At 43.7% G+C, this 22651-nt stretch overlaps 1 long non-coding RNA gene across 1 annotated transcript; it reads right to left on the reverse strand.

The window, feature by feature from the left end:
• Positions 1-1634: 1634 nt before the first annotated feature.
• On the reverse strand, positions 1635-11041 carry LOC145505091 (uncharacterized). Its single transcript, XR_014052833.1, has 3 exons — positions 10898-11041; positions 9772-9975; positions 1635-1731 (listed from the first exon to the last, which is right to left on the reverse strand). It is a non-coding gene; the product is annotated as an uncharacterized LOC145505091 (long non-coding RNA).
• Between the last annotated feature and the right edge of the window lie 11610 nt (positions 11042-22651).

Genomic DNA, 22651 nt, shown 5'->3' on the forward strand with positions numbered 1-22651 from the left:
GGATTAGGAAAGAGGAAATGCTAATTCTTGATCTTTCTTCAGGAATCTGAGGGGTTATATTCATTGTTCATTGATTACTTGTTTAATGCTACTCTTCTCTAGTAGGTGATTAGCTCCTGAGGCCAATGACCTCATCTGTCAACTTTGTTCACTTTTGTACTTGATAATTGTGTATTCAGTTGAGTGGATTGTTTGTTCTTTATGGATATTACTAAATCAGAATTGCATTTGGAGACTGCAGTTATTCCATAAGATGTTTATTTGATGAGTCCTGTCACAGGTTGGGGACCCCAGGAAGCAGAGTTAGAGATGGCGTTTAGCTTCAGGCTGTCTGTTAAGGAATGTGCGTGCGTGCGTGCGTGTGTGTGTGTGTGTGTGTGTGTGTTAATCGCTCAGTTGTGTCTGACTCTTTGCGACCCCATGAACTGTAGCCCACAAGTCTTCTCTGTCCATGGAATTCTCCAGGCAACAATACTGGAGTGGATAGACATTCCTTTCTCCAGGGGATCTTCTCAACCCAGGGACTGAACCCAGGTTTCCTGCATTGCAGGGAGATTCTTCACTGTCTGAGCCACCAGGAAAACCCTTATTAAAGAATGCTCTTGGCACTGATATTGATGGAAGGGAGGGAGGGGAAAGGGAGAATTTTAGAGAGTCAGAGGGAGATTTTTTACTCTAATGAGGGTCCAAAAGTAGCCTCAGCTGACCCTGTGGGGAACTTTGGAGCTAGAATATCTCCGCAGGGTTGTTCTAGCTATTTATTGTTCAGTAACATTAACCTCCAAACTTATCTCATAACACCTATGGATCAGGAATCTGGGCATGACTAGCTGGCTTCTCTGCTTCAGGAACTCTCACAAGGCTACACTTAAGGTGTCAGCTTGGACTGTGGTCTCATCTGAAGGCTTGGCTGGGGAGGATTTGCTTCCAAACCCACTCCTTTAGTTGCTGGCTGGGTTCAGTTTCTCCTGGGTTATTTGTTCATGACAAGCTATTGGTAAAAGTTCTGCCCTGTTCTTTGCTAAATGGGCCTCTCCACAGAGCATCTCACAACAGAGTGAGCATGCTAAAGGGAAACAGAGGGTTCCAGCAAGAGACAGAGAGAGAGAGAGCTAGCAATATGGCAGTCATGGTCTTTGTAAGTTGGTCACAGAAGTAACATTCCATCACTTTGCCATATTTTATTTGTTAGAAGCAAATTATTCAGGGAAAGGGAATTCTACCTGGGCATGAACAGGTGGGGTGGGACCACAGGAGCTGTTGTAAGTTGACTGAAATGGCCAGGCTTTTGTATTCCTGCATAGATCAGTCACTGGATGTGGACCATGTGGACAAGAGTATGACCCTGGGCATGGTGGTGGCTCACTGCAGTAAAGGCAGTCCCTGGAGGCTGACATTGAAGGCTGTCTGCTGAAGGCACTTCCAGGAACTGGGTTAGGAAATCCTTCACTGAAAGGGGATGGAAGAGGCACACTTTCAAATTCACCACCACTCCATTCCACATTCAGACTGCAGACAACCACATGCATGGGGTTTGGCTTCATAGCAGATTCTTTTGATCCATGAGTGGGAGGAAGACTGGGGAAGAGGAAGTATTTCTTTTAAGTATCTGTATTTACAAGGAATGATTTTGCTTAATTGTATTCCTCCTCTTTATTTTCTTCTTTTTGACCCCTGGGTTGGAACTTTTTTGAATGTTAAGCAGAAACTCTACCAGGGAATAAAGTTGTGCTGTAACAAGAAATATAAAAAAAGGCATGAGTGTGAAGCCTTGGACTGGGGCTCCTGCACCCACACCTCTCTCCAGCGAGTGTTTGAGGTTGTATCTTAGCAAGGCAAGAACAGCGCTGGACCTTGAGTTTTCCTTTCGCATCCTTCTCTCTATATGGTCTATTTCCCATCCCTTCTTTCCAATCTTCTTTGCAAAATTACACCTCTTGGACAACTTGAATTGTGGACTCTAAGAAGCCAGGGGTGTTAGGCACCTTGGTGTTTCTCTAGAAGCACAGCCAGAAATGGGGCTTCTTCTGCAAGGGGGGAGTATGCTCAGGAGAGTGGGTTGAGCAGTGGGTAACGCAGGTAATGATGAGATCTCTGTTGGATCAGCTGCAATCTGGTCTCACAGGGTTCTCTGGAGCATGAGTACACCACAGAGTTGATCCTGCTGGGATCCCAGGGGTCCAGCCTTTTGTACCTCTGTGTTAGCCAGTCAGTTATCTGCTGAGGTGGGCAGAATGGGGGAGTTTGGGGTGGGACAAGGGGCTAGTCTATTATTTGTGTGTGTATGTGCTCAGTTGCTCGGTCATGTCCGACTCTTTGTGACCCCATGGATTGTAGCCCATCAGTCTCCTCTGTCCACGGGACTTTCCTGGTAAGAATACTAGAGTGGGTTTCCATTTTCCTTCTCCAGAGAATCTTCCCCACTCAGGGATCAAACTCGCATCTCCTGCATCTCTTACATTGGCAGATGGATTCTTTACCACTGAGCCACCTGGGAAGCCCAGCCTTTTGTTTGCTTGAGGACAATTCTGAGAAGGGAGTAGATAGTGTTTACTAGTTGACACTCTTCAGCTCCTGGGGAGATGGATCTGCAACCAGTAAAGACCCTGGGGTATGGACTGGGGTGAGGTATTGATAGCACCCAGGACAATTCTTTCTTATATTGAATCACTGTCTTCTTTCCTCTGATTTTTGTTCCTAGGGCAAATTTTCTCTCTTGGAATAATGGAAAGGACAGGGCTGGGAATCACATAGATGTAGACTGGGATCTAATTCTCATCCATTGGGAATTGGCCATCTTGGATAAATTATTTTTAGCCTCAGTTTGCCTGACTGGAAAATGGGTATGAAAATGCTTCCCTCATAGAGTTGTGGTAAGGACAGAATGGTGATATTTGTGAAATGCTTCTTGCAGTGCCTCCGTTTCTTTCCTCTTACATATCCCCCTTGTCACTACACAGAGCAGCCTCTTTCCCTCCCAGCACAGACCTTCAGAGCCCTGCAAGCTGTTGTGCTGCTCTCCTTAGCCTTCTGTTTCCCTTATTGATGAAGCCCTTTCTTCTTGCTCATGTGACGACCCTCTGGTCCCTGCAGTGTGCTCACAGCTGTCTTCTGGATGAATTCTGGTTTATCACCTTCCCTCTTACAGAGTGGTACTCAGAACTAAATTCAATCTCCTTCCACTGGCCTGACAGGTGGAGGGCAGCAGAGCTGCACTGCCTTCTTGATCATAACTCTTAGAGATGCTATCCAAAGTTGCATTTGCTTTTGAAAACTTTAGAGGCTGCCATTATGAGTAGATTTTTAGCTCTTAGGACATGCTAAAATATTTTTCTGACTCCTTCCCAGATGTCTTTGGAGGTCTTCAGGCTTCTCCTCCATCTAGATTCCTCAGCCAGGCCTCTGGGCTTCTAGTCAACCTTGTATAGCACATTTCAGAGCCAGCTCCCATCCTTCCTGTATATGTGTGTTGCAGCCCAGATTGGGAAGTTAAAATCAGAATCAGGAAGGCTTTACATTGATGACTTAATGGGATCCCTGGGAGATTTTAAAATTAGGCAAATTGAACTTGGAGATATGACTTGCCTCTCAGAATCTCAGAGGCAGGCATGTGTGACTTGTATTAACTCCCCAGGTAACTTACTGAGTCCCCACCTTGAGACTCTCTGCTCTACAGCTTTTGCTTCTGGAAATGAGAGCTTTCCTTGTTGTTTAGTTGCTAAGTCGTGTGTGACTCTTTGTGACCCCATGGATTGTAGCCCATCAGGCTTCTCTGTCCATGGGATTTTCCAGGCAAGAATATTGTCATGGGTTCCCATTTTTTCCCAGGGGATCTTCCCGACCCAGGGATCAAACCAGGGTCTCCTGCCATGCAAGCAGTTTCTTTACCATCTGAGCCACCAGAGAACCCAACTCCCCAGGTAACTTACTGAGCTGTTGTTTCTACCTTGAAACTCTGCTCTGCAGCTTCTGCTTCTAGAAATGAGAGCTTTTCTACTTGGGTGTTTATCTACCTGCAGATGAACCAGATATTGTGATAAAGCCCTGAAGCATCCAGATCTCTGCAGTGGCTCTAATGCCATAGCTCTCTTGAAGGACAAGTGGCATTTCCAGTCTGCCAATCTTTGCAATTTATGTTTGCTCCTCCCCCTTTCCTGACCACCCTGCTCCCACCAGCTGCCTGGAACCTGATGGGCAGGGGTGGGGTGGGGTGGGTGGGGAGGTGCTGCCTGAATATGCAGGCCTTTCTCTACCCCTCTCCCTAACCCCCTCCAGGGATAGACCTGGAGGGAGATTGCTCGTGTTTCAAAGAATAAATTTTTGTAAAAGAGGCAACATTTCCAGAGCAGCAAACTTTTGCTCTCTGTATGTGGGCATGCACGTGTGCATATGTGTGTCTGAAATCCATGCTCTGTGTGTGTATCTGTGTGTCTGCAGAGAGGAGAATGGAGTCGATAGCATTAAAGAGCCTTTTCATTTCTGAAAAGTGACCATCACAAGAAGGAAGGAAGCACTCAGGAAAGCAAGGAGTAGGGGCATCACACTGTTGGGAGAAAGAGAATGGAACTGAGGGAAGGGGCGTGCTGGGCAGAAAGTGTCCCCAGTTTGATCTGTTGCCCTGGTACATCTGTACAGTTCTTCAGTAGCCACGCCAGGTCAGAACAAGCTGCCCTTCTCATTATTGGGTACTGTCTCTCAATTGCTTTGGGGAGGTGGAAATGGAACAGAGGGGAAAGGGGCAGGACATAACTTCTAAAAGAATGACATAGCCCAAGGGCATGACACAAACTGATTAGAACCAAGTAGGTCTAAGATGGCAGTTGAGTTGACTTCCGCTAGACTTAAAAAAAAAAAAGTTATTATTTCTGGCTGTCCTGGGTCTTCGTTGCTGCACGGGCTACTCTCTAGTTGCGCTGTGTAGGCTTCTCATTGCAGTGGCTTCTCTTGTTGCGGAGCACAGACTCTAGGGCATATAGGCTCAGTAGTTGCAGCTCCCAGGCTCTAGAGCACAGGCTTGGTAGTTGTGTGGTGCATGGACCTAGTTACTCTAGGTCCACTCTGTGGCATGTGGGATCTTTCCAGATCAGGGATGGAACCCATGTCTCCTGCACTGGCAGGCGGATTCTTTACCACTGAACCACTAGGGAAACCTTCCACTAGACCTTGAGCCTCAGTGTACTCTCATTGTAACACATCAGAGAGCTAAATGACACACCCACATGCTTGATGACCGTTCCAAGGCTGACTGTAAAGGTCAAAAAGTGGGTGGTATCCCAATTCCTGGAAACCCCCACTCCTTCCCCAAAATAACTGGAATACTCTTCCCACTCATTAACCTATGAAATTAACCATCCCTATAAAAGCTGACAACCCCATACCCTGGTGGTGCTCTTGCCTTCTGAGTTGGCCCACACTTTGTCTGTGGAGTGTTTCTTTCTAAATAAACCCGCCTCATACCTATCACTTTGTCTCTCAATGAATTCTTTCTGTGATGACATGTCAAGAGCCTGAGATTCATTAAGTCCCAAGACCAGATGAGATCTCAGTTAAAAGACCATGGGTTCAAGACCCAATCTGAGTTGCTTGTTTTCAGCAGGGACTCCTGCCTATCCTTGGGTGCTGAGCCCCCTGGCCAGTCAGTCACTGGACTTTGTTTTCTCAGATACCATGGTATATTTCCTCTCTGTTGTCCAGAGGAAATGACCAGGGGAAAACCCTGGAGAAGACACTGAATCAACTTTAATTCTCCAAACAGTTTTCTGGAAAGTTGTGAATGAAAGCAAAACTCTTTCAGGGCAATAACCAATGAGCCCCAGTCAGAGCCCAGGTGCATGGAGATGGCAAAATCCCTGGGCTGAAATCCAGTTCATTGGCTCTGGTTCTTGTGAGTGTGACCGAGATCGGGTGCAGTGGAAGTCAGCCAGAGGACAAAGTTAATTATGATGAGGGGATCCTGTGGGAAACAGGGGACTCACTGGACCACAAGATTGCTAATGACTGATCATGGACCACTCTTGGTCCCTCATGATTGAGGGGAGAGGACCAATATGGATTGAATTGAATTGAAAACCACTGAGAGTTCTTCAACCTTACTTTTCAGCCTCCCCTCTCCCACAAATGAATATGATGGAAGAAGGGGAGGATCTCCATAAACATCATGGGTCTGGCTATTTAATGTGCAGAGTCGGCAAAGAGCATGTATCCTTCTAACAACAAGTGGGATATTTCTGCAACTGTGATGTTAGGCAGAGGTGGAGTGGAGGGAAGGACAGGGGGCTCATAGGAGGGAAGAATAAGGAGATATTTTGGAGTTTACTGCTAAAGAGAAGATACAGAGTTCGGAGACAGAACGAGGGCACAAAGGGGAAGAAGAACACACTTCCTGAGTTGGGAAGAAGCCAAGAGATTCAACTAGGTTTGCAAAAACAGGGATTTCTGTCCAAACCAACAGATGGGCCACTGCCTGTGAGAAGGATCTTAATTTGGAGGCACAGGTGAGTAGATTGAGGCTCAGCAGCATGAGTCCTCACTTCCCCAGGCACAGAAGAGGCTGGCACAGCACCCTGGCTCTGCTTAGGCTATGAGGGAGGTCAGGCGGATGCACGGCGATGCCCCCAAACCGCAGCCAGACGTGAACTTGTAAGCTACAAGAAGTGACACAAGAAAACTCCCAGAAGGGTTTGTTTGATGCTTTAAAGCCACATGATGGTGGCTAAGTCATGTGGTATCATATGTATTGAGACTTTGTCTCAGTTGCACGCAATTGTGGCCTTAGATTCCAGGCATGTCATGTGGAGAACATATGTGGAAAAAGTCATGAGATGCCTCACTCCAAGCATGTTGTCCAGGAAGACTCACCTGCATTCAGCCTTCTTTATTTCCACTTCCGTCCACGTTGGCTCCTTGGGTGATGGCAAAATGGTATTCAAGGCAAGGATCAGAGGAAACATCATTGAAGAATTCTTCTGGCTTAGAGAGGCAATTTCTATCCCAGCTTTTATTCAACCAAAGCTTTTGCTGAGAAAACCTGACACTATTCTATTTATTGCTTTGAGTCTCATCTCTATTTAGTTCTTTCCATGGTCCACACCCAGGGTGCTCACTTGTTACAATGCCTGGTTCATGCCATAATGTAAGCTTACATAATGTAGGCACAGTATTGCCAAATCTTCCAATTTTTCAAGAGCAAGTGAAACAGTGTCCACAAGTTAGAAATCACCTTGGGTTCATTCATTTACTCAGCAAATGTTTGTCAAACACCTGGCTCCTTCCAGTTACTGAGGCACAATGGTAAACAAAATCTGTAAGGTTCTCCATTTATGGAACTCATTCAAGAGGGGGAAATTGATATGTTTGTGAAGACATAGGTTAGCAAATCACCCAATGTATACTTTGGGATAAGGATCTATGCCGTGAAGGAGCTTAAACAGGATGATGGGCTAGAAGGATTTGGAGGGGTGACCACTCTGGAAAGATGTATGATCTGCTTGGTGAGAAGGAGGCTGCCACATCCAAATCTGAAGGAGAAAGCCCTTCAGACAGTGGGTAGAGGTAAGTAAGCCTCAAGACTCGGTGTTCAGGAACTGGAAGATGGTGGAGTGGGTGCTGTGCACAAAGAGGGTGGGAAATATGAGAAGGTTTCTGAGTAGAGTCAACCCTGCCAAGCAAATCTTTTGCTATTTTAAAGTGTGCTCTGGCTCCTTTAAAGGCTCCTGGAGGCCATGGATACACGGATCTGGTGGCTTCATGTTGCAGTGAGGAAGAACCTCTGAAGGGGGAGCTGGGATAAGCCTGCTTGGGGCTTATGGGGGTTGGACCCATTTTCCCTCAAGCGTGTGGGCACTTTCTTCCCAAAACCTATGTCTCCACCTCAGGCTTGGTAGGTGTAGGGAGACAGACAGAAAGGCATTCCATAAGTAGACTGAACCTTCTGAATTAGTTTTAGTCAGATTTGCATTTAGGTTCAGATATGTAGCCTGGTGGCTGTGGAGAGTCCAATGGCTGCCATGTTGTTTCAGAGGAAGATCCTCTGGGGACAGCTCTGTTTTGTAGGCATGAGATTCTGGCTTCTATATTTAGGGAGGTAATTTTTCCTGAGATGCTCATTATTTGTGGATTCCAAATCACTGCCCAGTCTGCAAATCTATGAAGCTGGTTGGTATGTGGGGAGAGCAGCTTGGGAGAAGCAAGCTGCAAAGCAGAAGTGTGAAAAATCACCTCACCCAGCATCGGGGGGATAGTGCGTTCAGGCCACAAATCAAGCCCAGGCACCCCCTCCCTCCACCCCTAGCCTTGGGGCAGAGTTGGGTTCTCTGGGCCTCTGGGCCTCAATCAGGCCGTCTCTATCAGAGCTAGGTCAAAGTCAATTTAAAAAAGAACTGTTATAGAAACCATATGTTTGTGTGAAAATGTGTTGCCCTTTTTTTCCTCCTCCTGTGGCTTGTGAAATGTGTTGCCCTTTTCCTTGGCTTTTTCTGAATTGGAAACAATGTGATTCTCTGAGGGAAGATTACTTTTCATGCAGTGCAAATCCAGTGAAAAGGCAGATTCATTGTGGGAGTGAATTGTGGACTTGCTAACCATAGTGCCTTTAATTTTTATTTATTTTATTTTATTATTTTTCTTGGAGTATGGTGGCTTTGCAATGTTATGTTAGTTCCTACTGTACAGCAAGGTGAATCAGTGATATATATCCCCTCTCTTTTGGATTTCCTTCTCATTTACAACAGACCCTTTTAAACTGGTGGTGTTTGAAGACTTATTGGTCACTGTAATGAGACAGGCAGTCCCAGAATGTAAAATATTCCTATAAATTTTATGGGCTCCCCAAAGAAAACTGCCTTAATATTTTATTTGCTAAGTTCATTTTTCTCCCCATTGATATAATTATAAATCTGAGCTCTCAAGGTCCCAGGTTTAAAACCAGCCATTTAAACTTTTGTTCATCGCATCCTTAGAGATGCCCTCTTCCCCTAGCCTCTTTCCTGGGCTTTTGGGAGATAATATCTTTGTCTATACTCTAATTCTCACTGGACTTTGAGGTATATGAGCCAACATACCCCTTTTCCTGCTTGAGCCGGATTGTTGTTGTCATTTGCAAGTCAAGGAATCCTAAAATTCATAGGACTTATTACCAAAATGATGATAAATAAGATTGGCCTCCAGTTAGATGATTCAGAAGGCTCAGCAAGAACTTGAAGTATTGTTGCATATATTAACAATATTTCCTTCCTTACTTTTTGTATTTTTGGTGCTCTGGCATCTATTTGTTACATTGCCTGGGGAGGGACTGCCCCTCTCAGGGCTGGCAGGTCTTAGCAATGGCAAAGGACTTGCCCAGAAACAGGCCTTTCAAGTGCAAACTCACCAATCCAGAGCCCATACTCTAAACCATCTCTTCTATCTGGCTCTTACACTCTAGGAGGTAATACATCTCTTTCTTGTTTATCTGTGATCAGACACTGGATAACTAGAGAGAGCCCCAATACCCCAGAACCCACTGAAATTGTTTGAACGAGGCAATCCTAAGCCTACTTTGGCTTCCTGGGTGGTGCTAGTGGTAAAGAATCTGCCTGCCAGTGTTGGAGATGTAAGAGACATGGGTTCAGTCCCCTGGTTGGGAAGATCCCTCGGAGGAGAGGGCATGGTAACCCACTCCAGTATTCTTGCCTGGAGTATCCCATGGACAGAGGAGTCCGGCAGGCTGCAGTCCATAGGGCCACACAGAGTCGGACACGACTGAAGCAACTTAACATGCACAAGTCTACTTACCCTGTCCTGCTTTGTTTTTCTAGTGGAAGACACAAAAAAGCTCTCATCACCCTTTCCCTTTGTTCCTTCTGCTCCCTGATGGACCCTGGGGCTCCTCTGCATGGCTCTGCATGGTGCATCACTTCTTCCTGTTGGGAATTGTGAATGACAAACTTTTTTTTCCCCCAGTGGAGGTCATCTCCTGATCTGTTGGCCTCATCATACCTGAAAAATAATAAAATCTGCTTTTCAAACACTGCCATGAATTTCAGATATTGCAGTAGGTATACTGTGGATGCCAGATAAGGCCATTTTCATGAATATTTTGGGGCTGCTGCTGCTGCTAAGTCTCTTCAGTCGTGTCCGACTCTGTGTGACCCCATAGACAGCAGCCCACCAGGCTCCCCCGTCCCTGGGATTCTCCAGGCAAGAACACTGGAGTGGGTTGCCATTTCCTTCTCCAATGCATGAAAGTGAAAAGTGAAAGTGAAGTCGCTCAGTTGTGTCTGACTCTTCGTGACCCCATGAACTGCAGCCTTGGGGCTAGGAGCAGAGAATGTCTGTTGTTAAATTCCCTTTTGCTTTTGTTCAGAGAGTGTTAATGAGCATCAAAGCCATTTATCCTGCAAAGGTGGCATAGTGATAGATAATGATGGTTGGGACTCTGTGTTCTTCATTAGATTTTTTTTTTTCTTTTAGCTTTTTATTTTACAGAGGGGCTTCCCTGGTGGCTCAGATAGTAAAGAATCTGCTTGCAATGCAGGAGACCTGGGTTTGATCCCAGGGTCAGGAAGATCTCCCTGGAGAAGGGAACAGCTACCCACTCTAGTATTCTTGCCTGGAGAATTCCATGGACAGAAGAGCCTGGCGGGTCATAGTCCATGGGGTCATAAAGAGTTGGACATGACTGAGCAACAATTATAGCTGGTTAACAATGTTGTGATAGTTTCAGGTACACAACAAAGGGACTCAGCCATACATATATATGTATCCATTCTTTCCCAAACTCCCCTTTCATCTAGGCTGCCACATAACATTGACCAGAGTTCCCTGTGCTATATAGTAGGACCTTGTTGGTTATCCACTTTAAATATAGCAGTGTGTACATGTTGATCCCAAACTCCATAACCCTTACCACCATCCTTACCCCGTGGCAATCATCGTTCTCTAAGTTTGTGAGTCTGTTTCTGTTTTTTAATAAGTTCAATTGTATCATTTCATTTTACATTGTGCATATAAGGGAGGTCCTATGATATTTCTCCTTCTCTGTCTGACTTACTTCACTCAGTATGTTGTTGTTGTTGTTCAGTCACTAAGTCATGTCTAACTCATTGTGACCCCATAGACTGCAGCACACCAGGCTTCTGTGTCCTTCACTATCTCCCAAGAGTTTGCTCAAACTCTTGTCTGTTGAGTCAGTGATGCCATCCAACCATCTCATCCTCTGTGGCCCCCTTCTCCTCCTGCTCTCAAATCTTTCCCAGCATCAGGATCTTTTCCAATGAGTTGGCTCTTCACGTGGGTTGGCCAAAGTGTTGGAGCTTCAGCTTCAGCATCAGTCCTTCCAATGAATATTCAGAGTTAATTTCCTTTAGGATTGACTGCTTTGCTTGCTCAGTATGACAATCTCTAAGTTCATCAATGTTGCTGCAAATGGCATTATTTCATTCTTTTTAATGGCTGAGTAATATTCTATTGTATATATGTACATCTTCTTTATCCATTCCTCTGTCAATGGACACTTAGATTTGTTATATTTTATCTTCTGCTTTTAGTGGAGGTGGCAGGGAGGTGGAAAAAAGTCTAAATAAGTGCAAATGGTGATGTAGAAGTTTTACGGCTCAGTTTTTTATCCTAGCAGCTCTCTGAGGGTACAAACATGATAGAAAGATATTACATCAATTTGTTTCACAAATTTTAAAATATCAATTTTCATCTAAGAATTTTTTGTAATCATATATGGTTTAAGAGCCAGAATAGTGTGAACATTCATCTGCTTCCCAACATCCAAGGCTAAAAGTCCCAGAATCTCCAAATCCTCTACTATGTTCTATTTGTTGGTCTCTTGAATCAGTTTTAGGTCTGGTAAGACTAACAGGTCAAGCAGAGTAGGGAAATAAGGACCTTTGTATATAACTAGGAATTCTAAACACATGGTCACCTACTCCAGAGGGCTGAAATCTGGAATTCATTCATTTTCACATTCATTCATTTGTAATGAGGTGCCTATTGGAGATTCAATGTTAAATTTTTTAAAGCTGGAAAATTAATATTTTGGGTGTTGCAAGAAGTTTCTGAATTATGTTTATATAAAGCCTCTGTGAGAGTCTGGGTCCTTGGTTTTAAGAAAAAGAAACCAAGGCTGAATAGCTTAGGCTGAAAACGAGTTATTTGAAGGATAATGGAAGGATGTCAGCTCACAGAACTGATGGTGAAAGCTCACAGGAAAGAACTCAGGTGGTAGAATGGGCAGAAGCCCATCAGCCCAGGATGTGGCACCGTCATTTCAGGACATTGCTGCTGTTGCTGGACTTGACTGCTACCGGACACAGCTACCACCGTTGGACCCAGCCAATTTTGTTGAACCTCTTCTACTCCTTGATCTGTTGCCTTGTGTATTTGGCTACAATGGACATAGTGCTTGTGATACTGTGATTTATAAAAAGAAATACATATTTGGTTTTGTTTCTTGTTCTTGGCACAGAGCTCCTAAAACCTGTGGTATTTCTTAAATGGTGAGAATGATAAAGGGATCTTTTACCATGCTAATGAGATAACTTTTGGAAATTCTCTAAGTAACTGAAGAAGAGGGGCTGTAGCCAGAGGAACAACCATGAAATTCACATTAAAAAATCAGAGTCTATTCTGGTGAGAACAAATTGTTGCCCCTCCATGAGGGCAGGAGTTTAAAATAAACCATATCTATAAGCTTGTCTCCTGGGAGTACAGTGCCCTGTAAGGTAGGGTGTTCTGAGTAGGGTGTTGCTAGGGAGCTGAAAGTGGTTATCTTTCAGTTTTTTCATTGAATAAGGGCATTTGTCTCCTTCTTCAGGTTATGATGATGTGGATAAGATGGAGGAATACTCTGCAGACAAGGAGAGGCTCTCGGAGAAAGAGGTTATGACTGTTAAGAGTGGAGTCCTTTGAGGAGGTGGTGTTAGTCGCTCAGTCATGTCCAACTCTGCGACCCCATGGACTGTAGTCTGCCAGGCTCCTCTGTCTATGAAATTCTCCAGGCAAGAATACTGGAGCGGGTTGCCTTGCTCTTCTCCAGAGGATCTTCCCCACCCAGGGATCGAACGTGGGTCTCCTGCATTGCAGGCAGATTCTTTACCATCTGAGCCACCAGGGAAGCCCCTGGAGGGGGTAAGTAGAGATGAACTCTAGCATAAAGCGATGGGTTGGCTAAGACAGGACCAGGCAGAACGATTCGTTCATTTCAACAGGAGAGAAGGGAGAGCAGGTGGGTACAGTTGTTTCTCATTTTCTCCTTTTTTTTTGCAGTGAAATGGAACAAGAAGTTTTCAACTAAAAATGGAGATGGGGAGAGGAGCTATTAGAGAAGATAATAGAGTTATTGAGGCGAGACAAAGTGGTGTAAAACAGTGTCTTGAAAAGCAGGAAAACCAATTTCCTATGGAAACTGCATGATTGCTGGGCAGCTTGCTTGATCATGAGTTTTCCTCTGTGTATGTCTAGCTATACAGTGCAGGCATGGAGCTGGAAGAATCCTGACTAACTCACAGAATCAGTGGGGAAGCTAGTTGTGGGAAAATAAGCAGTAACCAATGGAGACTCAGCAGAAGGAACATGGAGATCAGAGTATGGCCACTGCCACTGGTATATATGCTACTGCTACTGCATATGGCTGTCAATGGACTCAGTCATCACTGGATTCTATAGCCATTGCAGATGGGTTCCAGGGCTATAAAACTTTGACAGCTACTACAGAGCTAACTTGACCTTTGGTCTTTGTGTTACTCTTTCATGATTTAAAATATTGACTGGAACTGGACCAGGATCACTGCTAATGTAACTAGAACCTTCTTGTAAATTCCTCTGCCAGAGTTCTGTTATAATAAACGTACTAATGAGGAATGACTACAATGTACATGATACATCCTGGAGCTGAGCAGTGTGAAAACAAACAGTGGCAGCCCTGGACTCTTGTGTACTCCTGATTTGGTTGCCAAGGTGTGGAAAGGATGAGATTGCTCAAGTTTAGCATTTGGGGACCTGCAAAAGGGATTCCCTTGAACAGGGAAGGAGCTTTGGATCCTGGTCAGCAGACAAATGAAAATGTCCAATACACTTCCATAGTTTAGATAAGTCCTTTTAAAGACATTATTGAAGTACAGTGGTTTTCAATGTTGTGTTAATTTCTACTGTATAGTAAAGTGATTCAGTTATACATATTATTCTTTCCCATTATGGTTTATCACAGGATATTGAACATAGTCCCCTGTTCTATAGAGTAGGGCCTTGTTTATCCATCTTATAGATAATAGTTTGCATCTGCTAATCCCAGACTCCCAATCCATCCCTTCCCCCCATCCTTCCCCCTTGGCAACCACAAGTCTATTCTCTGCATCTATGAGTCTTTCTATTTCGTAGATAAGTTCATATTTTAGAGTCCACATATAAGCAATATCATATGGTGTCTTGCTGACCCTGTTCGTGATGCCAGTTGTCTTGCTGTTCACACTGTTGGAGCTGTTTGCTGAACCCAGGGTAGGCAAGGTGCGAGCTAAGAAGCTGGAAGAAGATGCGAGGGGCCATAGGAACTGCAGACATGTTTATTCTCTCCTGGCTGGCACAGAGGCCATAACACAGTCTCTCTCCTGGCTGGCACAGCAGCCATAGAAGCAGGCACAACCGTAATGTAGCCATAACATAACCTCACATAACATAACCCTGCTGCTGCTCCAATGTAGCCCCAGTGCAGCAGCAGCCAGCGCTTACATGGTGAAGCTCATACAGGTGTACTGCACACAGTAGCCTGTGACCAGGTGAGTCCCTCGTGACGCGCATGTGCAGTGACCATGCCATCTTGGCTAATTTGCTCTTTCCCTACATATGGTATTTGTCTTTCTCTGTCTGAGCTACTTCACTTATTATGATAATCCCTAGGTCCATCCATGTTGCTGCAAATGGCATTATTTCATTCATTTTATGGCTGAACAGTATTCCATTATAGGTATGTACCACTAGATAAGTACTTTTAATCAGGCAAACATAAAGCACAAACCTGCCCTAACGTATTGAAAGAAATTCTTTAGACTGAGATATTCAGTCTTCTGTTCAGTAAAGTGACTTGAATGTGTCTTTAGCAGTTACAGTTTCCCACTTAATCCTGGATTTGTGCTGCCCTATGTTGAAACATTTTTATTTTTTCTTGGGAGATGAGGCTGTCTTTTTGACCCAGATTTGTTCACAGATGACCTTTCCTTTTCTTTACTCATAGCTCAGTTGGTAAAGAATCTGCCTGCAATGCAGGAGACTTGGGTTCGATTCCTGGGTCAGGAAGATCCCCTGGAGAAAGAAATGGCAACCCACTCCAGTATTCTTGCCTGGGAAATCCCATGAACAGAGGAGCCTTGCAGGCTACAGTACACGGGATTGGAAAGAGTTGGACATGACTTAGCGATTGAGCAGAATGGAAACCCACATCTTGGAAATTATTGATAAATATACTGATTATTTGGGGAATAATGGGGGCCAAATTGCACCATGTTCCTGAATAAGGTGACATTTCCATCATCACTCATCCTGGGGTGGGAAATGAGATGGGAGGGAGGACTTTGCTGTCATTCTTTGTTTTGAACCTGGGATGGGGCCAGGTATTTAGGCAGAGAAAGGAACGGAGATTCTTAACAGGGTTGAGCTCTTACCTCACCTTTTCCCCACCAAATGGAAATACCAAATGTGGGGAAATAGGCAGGGGTAAGAAGTCAAATATGGCCAGGGGGCCTGGGGAGTATCCACCTGTCTGGAGATGTGTGGTCATTTGATCTCTTAGAATGGTTGGTAACAGATCTGTTAAACACTATAAACCTGCTCTTAGGGTAATTCAAATGGGTGTTCATACATGAGTTGAAACTATATGGAGTGAGCAACAACAAAAGATGGCAAGAAGTACACCTGGAGGATGATTGATAGAAGAGTTAGATGTCCACCAGATTCGTGGAACATGTTATTCTTCCTTGGGAATGCCCAGAAATTCCTCGACAGGAGGAAATCTGAAAAACTAAGGCATTCCGCCAAATCCATGGGATGTGGGCTTGAATTATTTGCATTAGAGCTTTAAAGAAAAAAACGCCATCTTGAAGGTGAGAGAATTTGGAGACATGGTGGCACATTTAATAAATGCATACCTTTATTGAACTTCTACCGTATGACAGGCACTGTTTTTGAGCACATGAGATAGACAATTGAAGAAGATATAGTTCTTATGCTCCCCCAATGCTGCGGAGGAAACTAGGCTAGTAACTTACTAATCACAACTCATTGCAATTTTATAGAAACACCTAACATAGGATCTCAGATTATCTTGTCATGGCCTGGGAGGGAAGGTCTCTAAAGTTAGGTCATACCCAACCTCTAAGAGTTAGAGTTCTTCATCTTCCTGATCCTCCAACAGATTTTCTGCAGCATTCACTTGGGCTGATACTGGCCATGGTGCAATGCAGCCACATTAATATTCTGGTCATACTCAGAGCTTCCCCTTGCCTGGCTGTGATCTATGGCTATCTGCAGCTTCAGCATTGCACTCACAGATGTACCTACAAAGAGGGCATCGCTGGACTGTAAGGGGACTTTCTACCCCCTAGAAGAGGATGTAAAGCAGACCTGGAAATCTCCTTTCCTTCTGGAGATCTTAGGAACAAAGGGCAGAGTTCAATATTTGGTCAATAAAGACTGAGACCTGTGGATGGGGTCAGGGGGAAGGTGCAATCTGTAGGACACATGTTTAGTTAACCTTATAAATGCATACTAATATACAGTAGATGCAGACAAATATGATTTCATTCTGCTTACATGAGGTACCTAGAATAGTCAAATCCATAGACTCAGAAAGTACATTGGTAGATTCCAGGACCCAGGGATGGGAGATTGTGGAAGGGGAATGGGACTTAGTGTTTAGTGGGGACAGAGTTTCAGTTTAGGAAGGTGAAAAATTCAGGAGGTGGATGATGGAGAGAGTTGCACAACAATGTGAATATACTTAGTACCTCTGAACTGTACAGTTAACTATGGCTAAAATAGCTCTATGGTTAAAATACAATAGTATGTTTTATAATGTGACTTTTGGTGGTGGTAAAGGTCGCTCAGTTGTGTCCGACTCTTTGCGACCCCATGGACTATACAGTCCATGGAATCCAAGCCATAATACTGGAGTGGGTAGCCTTTCCTTTCTCCAGGAGATTTCCCAACCCAGCAATGGAGCCTAGGTCTCCCTCACTGCAGACTATTCTTTACCAGCTGAGCCACCAAAAATACTAGAATGGGTAGCCTATCCTTTCTCCAGGGGATCTTCCTGACCCAGGAATCGAACCAGGGTCTCCTGCATTACAGGCGGATTCTTTACCAACTGAGCTATCAAGGGAAGCCACAATAAAAAAAAACAAAAAAACGAGACTGAGACTCTTGGAGAATTCTTCAAAGGCAACATCCCTAATTTACAAAAGATAATAGCTGTCATTTATTGGGGCTCATTATGCTGGAAAGACTAAAGGTAAAAGGAGAAAGGGACAGCAGAGGATGAGATGGTTAGATAGCATCACCACCACAATGGACATGAATTGAAAAAACTCTGGGAGCTACTGAAGGATGGGGAGCCTGGCGTGCTGCAGTCCATGGGTTCGCAGAGTCAGATACAACTTAGCAACTGAGCAACAATAATGCAACAGATGCTTTTCATATGCTATCTCATTTAATCCTCAACAACACTGCAACTCCATGAGATAGGTGAGGAAAACAAAGACCAGAGAGTTTAACTGAATTGTTCAGTTCAGTTCAGTTCAGCTGCTCAGTCGTGTCCGACTCTTTGAGACCCCATGAATTGCAGCACACCAGGCCTCCCTGTCCATCACCAACTCCCGGAGTCTACCCAAACCCATGTCCATCGAGTCAGTGATGCCATCCAACCATCTCATCCTCTGTCGTCCCCTTCTCCTCCTGCCCCCAATCCTACCCAGCATTAGGGTCTTTTCCAGTGAGTCAACTCTTCGCATGAGGTGGCCAAAGTATTGGAGTTTCAGCTTCAACATAAGTCCTTCCAATGAACACCCAGGATTGATCTCCTTTAGGATGGATTGATTGGATCTCCTTGCAGTCCAAGGGACTCTCAAGAGTCTTCTCCAACACCACAGTTCAAAAGCATCAATTCTTCAGCACTCAGCTTTCTTCACCATCCAACTCTCACATCCATACATGACCACTGGAAAAACCATAGCCTTGACTAGATGGACTTTTATTGGCAAAGTAATGTCTCTGCTTTTAAATATGCTATCTAGGTTGGCCATAACCTTCCTTCCAAGGAGTAAGCGTCTTTTACTTTCATGGCTGCAATCACCATCAGCAGTGATTTTGGAGCCCCCAAAAATAAAGTCTGACACTGTTTCCACTGTTTCCCCATCCATTTCCCATGAAGTGATGGGACCAGATGCCATGATCTTAGTTTTCTGAACGTTGAGCTTTAAGCCAACTTTTTCACTCTCCTCTTTCACTTTCATCAAGAGGCTCTTTAGTTCTTCTTCACTTTCTGCCATAAGGGTGGTGTCATCTGCCTATCTGAGGTTATTGATATTTCTCCTGGCAATCTTGATTCCAGAAACACAAGCTGGAATTGTTCAAGGTGACAGCAAAAAGTAATTAAAGAAAAATCAGAATTAAAATCTTTGTATTTCTGACCCAATGCCCTGAGGCAGTGTTTCTAAGCCAGAGCTTTAAGACGGGGAGGATGCTACTGGCATCTAGTGGGTAGAAGTCAGGGATGCTGCTAAACATTCTACAGTGCCCAGGACACTCCCCTGTTCTGGGTTGAATTGTGTCCCTCTGAAAAGTTATGTTAAAGTGGTGACCCTCAATACCTCAGAATGCGACCTTATTTGGAAATGGGATTGCCACATATGTATCATTATATAATTAATATACTAATATTATATATATAAAATCACATATGTATTAGTTATACATATCATATATAACTAATTATGTATATCATATATAATTCGTTAAGACAATGTCATGCTTGGTTAGGTGGACCTTCTAATCCAGTGTGACTGGATTACCCTTGTAAGAAGATGGCCATGTGAAGGTACAGAGACTCCTGTACAGGGAGACAGGGAGACCTATAGGAAGATTGGAGTGATACATTTCTCCATGACTTGAGATACATTTCTCCATGACTTGACGAGCCAAGGAATGCCAAGGATCATCAGTTGTCAACAGCAACTCTCTCTATGAGAGAGCCATGGAATAGATTCTCCCTCCCAGCTTGGTTGGTTCTTAGAGAGATCCAACCCCGCTGACCCCTTGATTTTGGATTTTTGCCCTCCAGAACTAGGAGAGAATAAATCTCTGTTGTTTTAAGCCACCCAGTTTGTGGTAGTTTGTTACAGCAGCTCTAACAAACCAATACAGACTTGCAACAAAGAATTATCCAGTCCAAAATGTCAGTATCGCCACATCTGAGAAACCTTGCCTTGAGAGAATGTTATGGTTCCCTGCTCTTAACAAGTAACAAACATTCCTGACTCCTTCCTTTTCATTCAAGGGCCATGAACATTCTATGGCAGGTTGGGAGCACTTAGGCCTATATCCAGAATGGGGGAGAGGAGGCTGTCTCAGAGAGTAAAAGCCTATCTCTTAAAAAGTTTAACACAGTCCATCTGGCAACTACATTAGCCTTGATCCATGTCAGGAATGAGTGGTCCTGGCTGGAGCTAAGCTGATGGATCAAGATACTATTTTCATAGAACCAGACCCTGGGTCTCTTCCCAGCCTGAGCTGGGAATCTCTGGCTTTCAAGACTTGGCTGGGTGGTCTGAAGTTTCCTCTGCAATGTCACATTCTATTTTATTAGTCTCTATTTTTCCTTACAAGGCTCAGGACTATGTTTTACTCCATACCAACAGTGGTATTTATTGAGAATTGGAAAAGAAAGCATTCCTCCAAATTGTAACCAGAAAAACAGTGTGGTGGGAAGACCAGTCTTCCTCAAAGCAAGTGAAACAAGCCATTGGTGCAGTTTGCTGATTCTTTATCTTGAGAAGTGTTATTGCCACAAAATGTGTCATTTTGGAGCCTAGATAGCATATTTATCTCTTGGTGTCAAACTCATTTCATTAATGAGCTGGGCATTTGCTTTGGTTTCCTCATATGCTGAGATAGTAAGTAAGTTGGGTAATAAAGGCGATGTTTCTGGCTTGAGCTTAGTGGGGCCTACCTCGCTCTTCAAGTGTGAATATTTTAAGTGACATTGTGCATCCAAGCAAAGACACAAAATGCAAAACACAGAACACCTGCCTCAAATGGTAGATAGCTCAAATGGACACAGAAGCCAGTGCCTCTCAAAATTGGTACAGAGACTTTAAAAATGAATTCTTTTCATCTCCTGAGGATACTTTGAGGTTGGTATGATGGTTCTAAAATGAGCTATGATATCTCATTGTGGTTTTGATTTGCATTTCTCTAATAATGAGTGATGTTGAGCATCTTTTCATGTGTTTGTTAGCCATCTGTATTTCTTCTTTGGAGAAATGTCTGTTTAGTTCTTTGGCCCATTTTTTGATTGGGTCGTTTATTTTTCTGGAATTCAGCTGCAGAAGTTGCTTGTATATTTTTGAGATTAATTGTTTGTCTGTTGCTTCGTTGCTATTATTTTCTCCCATTCTGAAGGCTGTCTTTTCACCTTGCTTATAGTTTCCTTTGTTGTGCAAAAGCTTTTAATTTTAATTAGGTCCCATTTGTTTATTTTTGCTTTTATTTCCAATATTCTGGGAGGTGGGTCATGGAGGATCCTGCTGTGATTTATGTCGGAGAGTGTTTTGCCTATGTTTTCCTCTAGGAGTTTTATAGTTTCTGGTCTTATGTTTAGATCTTTAATCCATTTTCAGTTTATTTTTGTGTACGGTGTTAGGAAGTGTTCTAGTTTCATTCTTTTACAAGTGGTTGACCAGTTTTCCCAGCACCACTTGTTAAAGAGATTGTCTTTTCTCCATTGTATATTCTTGCCTCCTTTGTCGAAGATAAGGTGTCCATATGTGCGTGGGTTTATCTCTGGGCTTTCTATTTTGTTCCATTGATCTATATTTCTATCTTTGTGCCAGTACCATACTGTCTTGATGACTGTGGCTTTGTAGTAGAGCCTGAAGTCAGGCAGGTTGATTCCTCCAGTTCCATTCTTCTTCCTCAAGATTGCTTTGGCTATTCGAGGTTTCTTATATTTCCATACAAATTGTGAGATGATTTGTTCTAGTTCTGTGAAAAACACCATTGGTAGCTTGATAGGGATTGCATTGAATCTATAGATTGCTTTGGGTAGTATACTCATTTTCACTATATTAATTCTTCCAATCCATGAACACAGTATATTTCTCCATCTGTTTGTTTCCTATCATTTCACACCAGTCAGAATGGCTGCTATCCAAAAGTCTACAAGCAATAAATGCTGGAGAGGGTGTGGAGAAAAGGGAACCCTCTTACACTGTTGGTGGGAATGCAAACTAGTACAGCCACTATGGAGAACAGTGTGGAGAGTCCTTAAAAAACTGGGAATAGAACTGCCATATGACCCAGCAATCCCACTGCTGGGCATATACACCGAGGAAACCAGAATTGAAAGAGACACGTGTACCCCAATGTTCATCGCAGCACTGTTTACAATAGCCAGGACATGGAAGCAACCTAGATGTCCATCAGCAGACGAATGGATAAGGAAGCTGTGGTACATATACACAATGGAATATTACTCAGCCATTAAAAAAATACATTTGAATCGGTTCTACTGAGATGGATGAAACTGGAGCCCATTATACAGAGTGAAGTAAGCCAGAAAGAAAAACAACAATACAGTATACTAATGCATATATATGGAATTTGAAAGATGGTAACGATAACCCTATATGCGAGACAGAATAAGAGACACAGATGCATGGAACAATTTTATGGACTCTGAGGGAGAAGGTGAGGGTGGGACGTTCTGGGAGAATAGCATTGAAACATGTATATTATCATATGTGAAACAGAATACCATTCCATGTTCAATGCATGAGACAAGGGCTCAGGGCCGGGGCAATGGGATGACCCAGAGGGATGGGATGGGGAGGGAGGTGGGTGGGGGTCCAGGAAGGGGAACACATGTAAACCCATGGCTGATTCATGTCAATGTATGGCAAAAACTATTACAATATTGTAAGGTAATTAGCCCCCAACTAAAATAAATAAATTTATAAAAAAAAAAAATAAAAGCATATAAATACATTCAAAAAAATAAATAAATAAAATGAGCTATGACTCATGAGAAATAGAGCAATGGTCAATGAGAAGTAGGCCTTCCAAGAATGGCACTCCCAGATTCCTTAGAGAAAAGTGAGGATGACCTTGACCCTGTTAACATACACTGTTTGCATTAACAAACTGGTTGAGCTGGTTTGCCCAGGGCAAGACTGTGTCTTCTTTTCATTTTGTGCACCCCTCTTCTCCATCTACCCAAGGTCTCTGTGTCTAGCTGGCCCTCAGCAATGCTGTTCATTGGCACTGAAACTAGTAGTGGGAAGGCCTTGGCATTTCCTTAGTTCCTTCTGGGCCCATCTTCCAGCATCTGGATGCCTCAGTGTGTTTACTGGAAATATAGGTGAGAATGGGAATCTAGATAGATTTACAACAGCGAGATACT

This window comes from Giraffa tippelskirchi, chromosome 5 (genome assembly GCF_054371585.1).
Source record: "Giraffa tippelskirchi isolate mGirTip1 chromosome 5, T2T-mGirTip1v1.2.pri, whole genome shotgun sequence".
NCBI classification, from domain to species: Eukaryota; Metazoa; Chordata; class Mammalia; order Artiodactyla; family Giraffidae; genus Giraffa; species Giraffa tippelskirchi.